Source organism: Microtus ochrogaster, chromosome 5 (genome assembly GCF_000317375.1).
Source record: "Microtus ochrogaster isolate Prairie Vole_2 chromosome 5, MicOch1.0, whole genome shotgun sequence".
NCBI classification, from domain to species: domain Eukaryota; kingdom Metazoa; phylum Chordata; class Mammalia; order Rodentia; family Cricetidae; genus Microtus; species Microtus ochrogaster.
In genome coordinates, this window is record NC_022012.1 from 77,461,201 (window position 1) to 77,472,532 (window position 11,332).

At 49.0% G+C, this 11,332-nt stretch overlaps 1 protein-coding gene across 1 annotated transcript in view; it reads right to left on the reverse strand.

The window, feature by feature from the left end:
* Positions 1–11,332, reverse strand: part of LOC101985580 (acidic leucine-rich nuclear phosphoprotein 32 family member A-like) — a 41,433-nt gene that overhangs the window by 26,714 nt on the left and 3,387 nt on the right. The gene's annotated exons all lie outside the window — the stretch shown is intronic.

Here is an 11,332-nt window from a genome sequence, read left to right on the forward strand (position 1 = left end):
AACAACAACAAAAATACTGTCCAGCTGGGATGTCAACATCATTTCCCACTTCTCTATCAGTTCACTTAGATCACCCCGATTGTGGGCATCTGTCCTACCCCCGCTCTCTGCCTCCTTGAACTCCTGATACTCCTGCCTCAGCCTCCCAATGCTGGAACTACAGACACACCTGGTCTTGCATAGTACTATGAATTGATCCCAGGGTTCTGTGCATGCGAGGCAAGAACTGCCATTGAGCTACATCTGGGCTCCTTTTACCTTTTAATTAATCTAAGTATCACTAATGGAATTCGGATCTTACTCTTGCCATCCTCTTGCCCCAGACCCCCATGCTCTGTATTACAGGTGCTGACATCTTATTCTCCTGGGGTCACAGGTGTCCTTTGGGAGATGAGAGTAAAGACATTTCTGAGAAGCTGGGTCTAAGCTACCAATCCAGCAGAGATTACTATACTGTCCCCAGACCTGCACTACTGTTTGCCATATGGGAAATGCCAGGCAAGCCGCATAAAACTGGTTAATGACATCACATAACCAGCCAGGAGCTGCGCCACTGGGACATGCCCACAACCGCATGGTGCTAATGCAGTTAGGAAATACAGGTCTGTGAGCTGGTGCAGAGCCCCGCCTCCCACCCCCCCACCCCCAAGATCTAACCTGGCCAGAGTCTAAGGGTCACTGGTCAAGCTCTGGGACACATGGGAACTTGTCCTGTGCCACTCCTAAAACTGGCCACTAGAGTAGAGAGAAAGTTCCGGGATACTTTCAGGAAGCAAACATATGCCCTGAACCTAGTATCCTTGTGGCTTAAGAGGACAGCCTGCAGAGCTGGAGAGATGGCTTAGAGGTTAAGAACACTGGCTTTTCTTCCAGAGGTCCTGAGTTCAATTCCCAGCAACCACATAGTAGCTCACAACCATCTATAATGAGATCTGGTGCCCTCTTCTAGCGTGCAGGCAGAACACCAAATACATGATAACTAAATCTTTTTTTAAAAAAAAATTAAAAAAAAAAAAAACAACAACAAAAACAGCTTGCATTCCAATCGGGCTCCTGCCACCCCATCCCAATCAGCAAACTAGAGTGTTGCTCTAGAAACCGCCCCAGACTCATGGATGCACCCTGAAGAATAGATACACCGACACTCACTCAAGACATGTCTGCAACAGAGCCACAAACTAGATGGTGTTCAGAGTGGAGCTGTTTGCCATGGCTGCAGGCCAGCCTCTGCAGAAGCTTCCCCAGCCTCCCAGAGCCAGCTGGGAAAGCCGGCACACTGACAGCCCCTTATCCTAGGCAATGCCCAATCCTCATGGCAAGGGAAGACCTGCAGTACAGGAAGGCCAGTTCCTAGTCCAGCATGCGGATGGGGGCCCTTCCCACAGGCAGCTGGGCAGGAGGCTGAGAAGCACCTCTGCCACCAGCTGCGGGGGAATTACCCTGGATCCTGCACACCCTCAGTATGCTCCCTTGGCAAATGTACCACGAAGAACTGACCACAAACTCCCATGAGGTATCACGGAAGTCCACCGGGGAGACAGACTGCGTGTGACCTCTCATCCCGGATGCCATCTTGGCAGCGGCAGAGGGCTCCCTCTCTCCAGTGGGTCCAGGAGGACCTCCTGGGGAAGGGGCCTCTGGGGAGCTGCATGAAAGATAAAGGATGAGAAGGCCACAACTCTGTGGAGAAACAGAAGGGTTGGCACCCTGGGACAGCTGCTGTAGAAAAGGCCAGCCAGGCAGAGTCTCATCCCCTAGAGTCCCAGACCGAGCAGAGCACGCCTGAAGCTGCCTGTGTCCGTACAGTGCCACCTCAACACAAGCCAGAGGCTCTTCCCTTTTCTCAGGTCTCCCATCTGCTTTTGGGCTAAGTGTGAGGTCCCTTCTGAGTAGGAGGACTTCCTCCTACCACACAGCAGACAATCAGCACAGCTCTCTTCAGCGAGGCTGGCTCCCTGAACAGTGCCTTCGCCCCTCAGGGAGAATCTAGCCCTCAGGCTCTACCTCATCCACCTGGTGCAAACCATCATCATTCATCCTGGACGCAGACCCTAGAAAAAGGGCATGGGTGTCATTGCCACTTTATGGCACTGGTAACTTGAGATGCAGAAGGGACCTGCCGACATCCTGAAGACACTGTCTCCTGCATCTGATTGCTTGCACCCAGTAGCCCTGCTTTCCTCCCGAAGGCCTGCTGACCTATTCATTCCTCTGGGACTAAGGAATGACCCCCAGTGCTGAGCGCACATTCATGTGGCTCAACATCTGATGTCTGAGGTCTTTCTTCCTTGATTGCACTCCATCTAGTTTTCTGAACAGGGTCTCTCACTGAATCTGGAGCTCTCTCTCGATGACTGGGCTAGGCTGGCCAGCCAATGAGCTTAGGGATTCTTCTGTTTCCACCCACCCCCAGCACTAGTATCACAGATAGGTACTAATATGCCCAGCTTTTTTTATGGGTGCTGAGGATCTGACTCCTGATGCTTGCATGGCAGGCATCTCCCCGACTGAGCCCAGGCCCCAGTCCACCCTGGGTCATGCTCTGGTAGCATCAGCCTCGTGGGACACAGGTACATAAACCCCACAAGAATGGTAGGCAGAACGTGGTATGTTTAAATTGGGCATGGTGGGGGAGGGAGACACAGGCCAAGGAATGGGTCCTTGCATCTCAGCACATTAAAGCCTGGACCATTCTTTAGTTCCGTTTTCCTCTTTGACTTCCATTAAACATGCATCTTCCCATCTGCTGAAAAGTTCTGCACCCTGCTTCAATGTGGCCACACCCAACTGTGCCTTCAAGTGCCCCTTATCCCCTCGAGCTTTCTAAAAATACATGGACTCGAGTACCACCCAGAGACAGACTCTGCAGTTGGGGTAGAGCCTGGGAAGTTCCTCAGATACTCCCCTGGTAGTTCTGATACCCAGATGAGGCTGCAATCTGAGTCACTAACCATATTCTTTCCTCCTGTCTATCACTCAAGCTCCACCGCAAGACACAGGCATCAGCACCCTCTGCAATCCAGTCCTCCTACACCTCTGCCCCACCCAAGCCACCCAGGACTTAGGGACAGAATGCAGTTCAATAAGCTCGCTGTGTAAATGGCTTAGGGGAAGCCAGCCTTATTCTGGATGCTGGTGCTTTGGACACGGCTGACGGACAGGGAACGTGACTGTGGGGTCATGACATGTTGGCCTCCTGCAAGGTCAAGGTGAGCTGGTTACAGAGAGTCCCTCCCCCAGATGTCTGATCCCTCTAAATTGACTAGAACAGACTCTTGCCTCCACCCTGCCAGTCCTCTTCCCCTCCACAATCCTCATGACTTTTGCAGACAGGCAGCTGAATGGAGAAATCCAGGCCTGGCCCCTGTGGCTGGCTGCAGAGTCAGAATGTGTGCATGCGCACGCGCGTACACACACACACACACACACCAGCCATCTGAGCCTCATTCTTCCCTTCCATTGCCGATCTACCAGCCTGATGCAGACCCATCCCTGGTAATGTTCTCAGACAAAGAAAAGCAAGAGGGGTAGCAGAGTGAATCTGCACACACAGACCTGATCGATGAAGCTGCCACACAGCATTGGTGAACTTGGTTGGTACCTTAGGCAGGCTGGCTTACTTGTGGGACCGTGACTGTCCCCCACCGGCCCCCCATGCCAGGCTAGGAAAATCATCACATAAACAGTGTTTGGCATGGTATGGGCACTTCTTTTATAACCTGGACTTTTATAACCAAGTTAAAAATAAAGAAAGCAAGCCAGGTGTGGTGGCACAAACCTTTAATCACAGCACTGAGATGGTAAAGGAAGGCAAATCTCTGAGAGTTCCAGGCCAGCCAGGACTACATAGTGAGATCCTGTCTTAAAAAGAGAGAGAGCCAGGCGGTGGTGGCGCACGCCTTTAATCCCAGCACTCGGGAGGCAGAGGCAGGCGGATCTCTGTGAGTTCGAGACCAGCCTTGTCTACAGAGCTAGTTCCAGGACAGGCTCCAAAGCCACAGAGAAACCCTGTCTCAAAAAAACCAAAAGAGAGAGAGAGAGAGAAAGGGAGCTGGAGGGATGGCTCAATGGTTAAGAGGTTCCAGAAGACCGGGGTTCAATTCCCAGCACCGACGTGGCAACTCACAACTGTCTGTAACTCCAGTTCCAGGGAATCTGACACCATTACATCAATGCACATAAAATAACTTTAAAAAAGAAAAAAAAAGGGAAGGAAGAAAGAATATTTTGATGCTGATTCTTAACTGTCCAGGATAATCCACTTGGTTCAGGGAAGAAATATCACTACTTTGAATATTTTGTAAGTGTCTCCTTCATTTCTGTTCTTTGAAGTATTTAGTGCATGCTTCTAAGTAAACAGTCCATAATTAAAATACAGAAAAGTAGTTTGGTGCAGTGGCACACACCTAGGCTGAGGCAGGAGCATGATGAGTCTCTGAATTCAAGGCCTGCCATGGCAATGTAGCAAGGTCACCATGTCTCAGAAAAGGGGGAGAAGTGGGGTGCATGGTGGCATACATCTGTAACCCTAGCATTTCCAAAGCTGAGGCAGAAGAACCACAAACTGAGGGCTATCTTGGGCTACCACAGTGACAGCCTATCTCAAAAAATTAAAAATAAAAACAATGACTAGGTGTGGTAACATGTTCTATAATCTCATTACTTGGGAAGCTGAGGCAGGACAACTGCCTCAAGTTCAAGGTTGGCTTGGGTTATATAGGAACCTGGAAGTTTCAGTACAAAGTCAGATAACCAAACAGCATCAGATGGTGAGAAACAAAAAGAACAAAACAAGAGGAAGGTAGGGATTCTAGCATTTGGAGTCTAACTTTTTAACTCCTAAAAGAAATTGGAAACACAAAATAAAACAAAAAAAACTGGAAGTCCCGTGGTGGGCCGAGAGATTGCACATCACCCGCCCTAAGACACCTCCACCAGAAACTCCCACAATCATCCGGGCTGCTAGCTCCAGTCTGCCAGACAGCTGGTGTTAAGAAGAAACCAGTCCATGTAAGTAGCGTAGGGCCTTCACTCCAACACTAGGAGAATGCTTGCTTGCCAAGTGTGGGTACACTGCAAAGCCTGGGGATACCCCAGGGTGAAGGAAACCTAGGTCCCTTAAAGTACCCAGCACACTGGCTTTTCCCCAAGGGAAAGAGATGCTAATTAACGGGGCTAGGAATGTGCAATTACAAGGGGACATTCTTTGAAAGTTTTACAACAAAAGCATCCAACCTAGACCCTCCCCGGAAGGAAAGGGAGGAGAGAATCAGCAACTCTAAAGGGAGTGGTTTGGATTCGGGTGGAGGGGGAAGGTGCTACTGAGGCCCAAGTGAGAGCAAAGAGCAGCTAGAAGGCCAGCAGGGGCTCAGCCACGTGGACCTTGCTGATCTTACTGAAGACTTAAGAGTTTATCCGAATGGTGAATTTTACACGCTGGATGGCAAAAACTAAAACAACCCCCCCCTAAAACAAACAAACAAACAAGAAAAAAAAACAAATAAAGAACACATCATCTGTGCTTTGATAAGATCGTTTTGGCTAAAGTTGGAAGCTTAGCTTCAAAGAGACCAGAACTGGGTCGTGGGGAGGCCAACTGGAATAGAATAAGACAGTTGTAAATAGGACATGTGGTGGGTGGAAAGAAGGGGTGGGCAAACAGGGTACAGAGGTTGCGTTTGGACCCAGGGTGCTGCTGGGACACCCAGGTGGCCTGTGGCTGAGCAGTAAACATCACAGCCCAGGCACTCAGTATCTGCAGGTACCAATCTGTGAGAGATGTCTTAGGGAAGGAGCATAGAATAAAGGGGGCCCAGGTCCCACATTCAACTGAGTTAAACATGCTAGGCACTTGAGAAGTGGCCAAAAAAAACACAGAGGGCATGTCCAGAAAGACATAATGATAAATCTCACAAAAGCCTAGGACTCCAAACACTGCAAGAGTCAAGGGAGAAACGGAGTGAGTGTTGACAGATCCCTGGAGCTATATCCCGGAAGCAGCTACTTAGAGAGGAGACAGGGATGGTAAATGCAGTTACAGTCTTCTCGGAGACGGGACAGCAGCTGCGGAGGGGCGCAGCTCAGTAAGGGGTCTGCCTTTTTGTTTTGTTTGAGTCAAGTTCGACTGTGTAGCCCAGGCTGAGTGTGATCCTCCTGTCTCAACCTCAGGATTGCTAGCGCTGTTCAGGCTCAGCTCTAAGACCAACCACAGAAGTATCCTCAGCTAGAAAAGAATCTAGAGAGAGAGCAACCAGGAAAGATGGAGAGATGGCTCAGCGGCAAAATAAAGGTGACTGCTACCAACCCTGACGGACAAGTTTACTTCCCAGGACCCACGTGGCCGGAGGATAGAAGCAACTCCTCCAATTGCCCTTTGATCTCCAGAGCATCTCACACACACACACACACACACACACACACACACACACACACACACACGCAAACGCACACAGGGCTGAAGAAACACATCACCCTCTATAGATGGTAGGAAGGCAGTGCAGGGCTAAGGGCTGGGCTGCGGCTCTGCAATGCTGCAGCTGCTTCTGAACCAGTGGGTCCTAAGGTCTTCAGTGGCGCAGAACTGCTCTCTCTGGCAAGTTGGCACCTTTGGATTCTAACTGCTTTTCTTACACAAACAAATACTACTTACTTTAATGTAAGTCACTCTTTTCTCTCTCTTTCTACGTGTGTGTGCAATGTGCCCAACTGTGTGTACTCAGGGGACAATGACAGGTGCTGGTCCTTGAATTCCACCAGGTTTGAGCCAGGGTCTGTTGTTTTTCTGTTGCATAGAGCAAGCTTCCAGACACGGTCCTGTCTGTTTCCAGCTCTCTGGAGCCCTAGATTACAGATACTCATGCCACACCTCCAAACCCCCAGCTTTTATGCGGGTCACAAGGATTTGAACTCAAGTCAAGGCAATGTGGCAAGTGAGTTGGCACATAGCCATCTTCCTACCCTCATTTCTTTCTTTTCTTTTTTTTTTTAAAGTGACTGCCAGCTACCACATTCTAGCAAAGCAGCAGCAGTGTTTATGGTGCTCGAGACTGTTGGTAGGTAGAATGACAGCCTCATTTTCGAGACTGCTAGACACTGAGGGGAGGAAAGGGACTTGCCCAAGCATTGGAAGTGACAGAGACAGGCACACACCAGGTACCCTTCTCTGAAACTTTCTGACTCAGTGGAAGCAAGTGTGGGTGTCCTTCATAGCATACAGCATAAGAAGGTCTAGGGACGCGGTAGCAAAGAGCACCGGCATAGCCAAGAACTCTGGCAGGCACCCATCTAGGGTAGGCACTTAAGCTAATGACTACTTTTACCATGAGGTTGACTGTGGGGGTAGACAAGAGGAACCTGAGCAGTTGGGGACTAGGGGACCAGGCAGTGGGCTGCTATGGAATTGAGAAAAGCATAGTTGCCTCACTGTAGAGAAAATACACGGCTCTGACAGGCAGCTCTAGTCCCAAACCAAACCACAAAACAGTTGAAGGAGTTTTAATATGCAACTTTTAATTTTAAGCTAGCATATTTTCTTTCCAACGAATCAAAAGTGGTGGTGTTTTTAAAATATGTATATACATACATATATGCTCAGCAACAGTATGGATCACTAGTGGGTTCAAAAAGTCTGAATATCACCGAGCTAATTCAGCCTCCCCATGTTATTTATCTGGACAGGGTTTTATATATTATGTAGCACAGGCTAACCTTGAACTCGGTATGTAGTTAAGGATGGCCTTTAACTTCTGATTTTCCTGCCTCCAGCCCCGAAGTGCTGGAACGGCATCTGGTTTATCCGGAAAACAGAACCTAGAGAGATCTGTCTATTCTAGCCAAGCACTCTAGTGAGTTACACACCCCCAGACCTAAACAACACCCCTTCATTTTAGAAGGTGAGAAGGCAGAATTCGAACAACTTGTCTAACTCAAGTTAACGACAAAGCTGAGCGAGCGGGATTCGAGTCTAAGGGTTTTCAATAATCTCCTCACTCAACCAGACTCTCAAAATGCAAATCCCTCTGGGAGAGGGGCAGGGACTATAATCCACACCAGAGTAAGTAATCACTAGAGTGGAGTTATCTTTTAAACCCGCTGCCTGGAGCCAGTTTGGTAAAGAAAATGGTAGTGGGGGGGGGGAGCATGGAGCTAAAGCATAATCAGTTTGAACCCCAGCACTTGCCCCTCTTCCACCGTGCTGTGGGGTAGGACAGAGGGCAGGACAGAATGAAGACACTACTATCATCCGGGCAATTGGCTCCACACAAGGAGGCCGTTTCCGTGTCTGAGAAGGTAGATGAAGACCACGCTGCTATGCTCATGTAGCTTCAACCAATTTTATTACATGAGATGTTCTGAATAATTACCTCTGTTCCAGTCAGAAGCCCTTTCTCTCACCCAAACACACGGGCCGTTCAGTACCCGTTGTATAACTACACTCCACTGTAATACAAGACTCATGTCAAGTTCGTGGCTCTCTGCCTGTCTATAGGAAGCAAGTGCTGGGCAGCGCTGGAGAGCATGTCCTAGGAGATACAGTCCCGAAGTGAATGTCTCCAAGTCAGAATTCAGGCCGGAATGCTGGACCAAGTTCATTCCATCAGACCCCAATCACAGACACACAGCTCTGGGCTCTGAAGAGGGAAGAGGGGTGCGCAGTTGATGTAAACACCACACCTCCCAACTCCGCCGTGTGGAGTCAGCACTGAGTCAGGGGCCTTTCCCATACTCTCTAAATAGGGAGAAGGGTGGCTATCTGTAGAAGTCCCAAGTAAGTCACCTTGAGAGGCTGTCCCTAGTCAAGGGAGGGGACAGGGTCTGAAAGGACTGTCGGGAGCTTCACAGTCCACTTTCCAGGTAGTAAACTTCACCAAGAGAGAAAATTGAGAGCCGGGCAGTGGTGGCGCACGCCTTTAATCCCAGCACTCGGGAGGCAGAGGCAGGCGGATCTGTGAGTTTGAGGCCAACCTGGTCTACAAGAGCTAGTTCCAGGACAGGCTCCAAAGCTACTGAGAAACCCTGTCTCAAAAAAAACAAAAAAAAAAAAAAAAAAAAGAAAGAAAATTGAGAATACAACACAGGTGCTTTTATGACAAAACAATACAAATATCCCTGTAATTCTTTTATTGATCAAGTTCAAAACATAACGGGTATATTTTTTTCTCCTGGTAATACATGTCTGTTAAAGTGACAAGAGTAATCTGTAGGGACGAGGACTCAAAGGCTACTGCCCCAAATCAAACCCCTCAGTGTTTATACATACAAATTGTTTGCAACTCACGTGGCATTAAAGACAAGCCACTTAGCTGCAGTTCAGTGATCTGGTAGTAAACTTATACCCAGAGGGAGGAGCCCAGGAATCTACATTTCATCAGCTTCCCTGGTGATCTGGTAATATAGGTCATGTTTGGGCAGAACCACACAAACCTCTGTTCTCTACTGTCCACACAGATGGCCTCGGAGGTTGACTTCGAGCCCTAGGTGATCCATCCTCACGGCAGGGAGCTTGTCTCTTCTGCTTTGCCCATCCCCAAGGAACTGCAGGCAGGGTTAGGTACCAAGTTCTAGGCAGGATTATCAGCAACTACACCCCAACACTAAAGACCTACCTACTCTGCCTAGAAGTTTTGTTCTTTCTGTAGAAAAGACTAATAAAAACAGGAAATGCATTATACCTAAAGACCCCAAATAACTACTAGCTAAGAAGGGCTCCTGCTTGTTTTCTCATTACCCTAAAAGTGCACCCTGACATCAAAGAGGCCAGCTTCATCTCACCCTAAAACGATGTATGTTTATTTATATGCGAAACCAAGGTAAGTAAGGCTTCCCCTTAAAATGCCTACTCACCCACCCTGCCTGCGTCTGTCCCACCTAAAGCTAACAGGAAGCCATGCTTTGTTTCAGTGTCCAACAAACTCCAAGCCACCTCTTGCTAATAAGGTGGCATAACTCCAAGGCTGGAGGAGAAGAAAAAACCCTTCCCTATGGTGCTTTACATACAACTAGTAATGGGGCTTCAACGCAGTACAGAAGCTGAATACAACCAACGAGTTAGAATCCGGGTTCTGCACTGTCCATGACCTGGAGCTCTGTCTCGATTTCCTTACATTTAATATAGGAATAACGACAGTACCTAACATAGTGCCCTTGTGAGGATTAATTAACAGATGTGTGTAATCCACTTAGCAACATGCCAGACACAGTAAGTGGCTATGTAAGCATCCGCTATTATTGTTGGAGTTGTTAGTTATTGTAAAGCTCCAGGACGCCATCAGTTATCCCTCGCCACTCCCCAGCATCAGAGACTATACAAATCAAACCAATTTTGTTACTTACTGAGAAAGCAGCACTGTCTCCGTCTTACAGGACATATGTGCAAAGCTTTGAGGTAAACTGAGGTAACCTGTCCCAGACCACAGGTTAGCATGTAGCTGGTGAACTCGAAGCCAGGTCTGTGTGGTTTCAGAAGCCAGCCTCACCACAGCTTCAGATTCAAAACAAGCAGCAAACAGCAGGGGCTGCCAGTCACAAGGCTCAACTGATCACCACCACCACACCAAGGTCTCACTCAGTCCTCTGCCCCTGAATCCCTGCTTGGCTTGCATAAATTGGAGCAAATACCGGGCCACTTGAACCCAATTAGGTAGTAAGTCAGCCTGGAAAAAAAAAAGCATGCAATGCATTCCAGAGGTCAAAGTAGACGCTGGCTCAGATGGCAGCCTATGCAGGACACTTTCATGGAAGTTAGTCTCCGCATGTAGACACCAGCCCAACAGTAAGGGAGGTGCCTACCACACGCTTGAGTCCCATATCCGGACCAGCATTGGGAACAAATTGCCTGAGTCTTAAGTCAACACAAAAAAGACAGTTTACTTTTTTTTTTTAAAAAAAAAAAGGAAAGCCCTATTTCTCTTTCGGTTTAGGGTAACGGTTACTATGTAGTTGGCTATCTTCCCCGCCAAAACAAAAAGGCGAGTGGGAGAGGGCCAAGGATAAAAAGCGAGAGCTCCCTCAGCCTGCAGGGTGCTGCGACACCCACCTGAAACTCGACCAACCTTTCTAGAGCCCGGCCCCGGAGGGCGTTTCCCTCAGCGCATCCCGACAACTCGTTCCTCCCGGGTAGGAGGCCGTTCCTCCCGGGTAGGAGGCCGACGCCCTCAACTTCGGTTAGGGACACTAGACTGACGAGCCAGAGCCCCTCCCGTCCTCCAGTTTCATCCTCACCCCCCCAATCACCACCCTATCATTTCCGCCTAAGGCGCAAACACCAGGGCGACCGCTCCATCTTCAAGGCCACCTTTCAGCGGGAGCCACGGCGGAAAACCGAGCTGGGGGG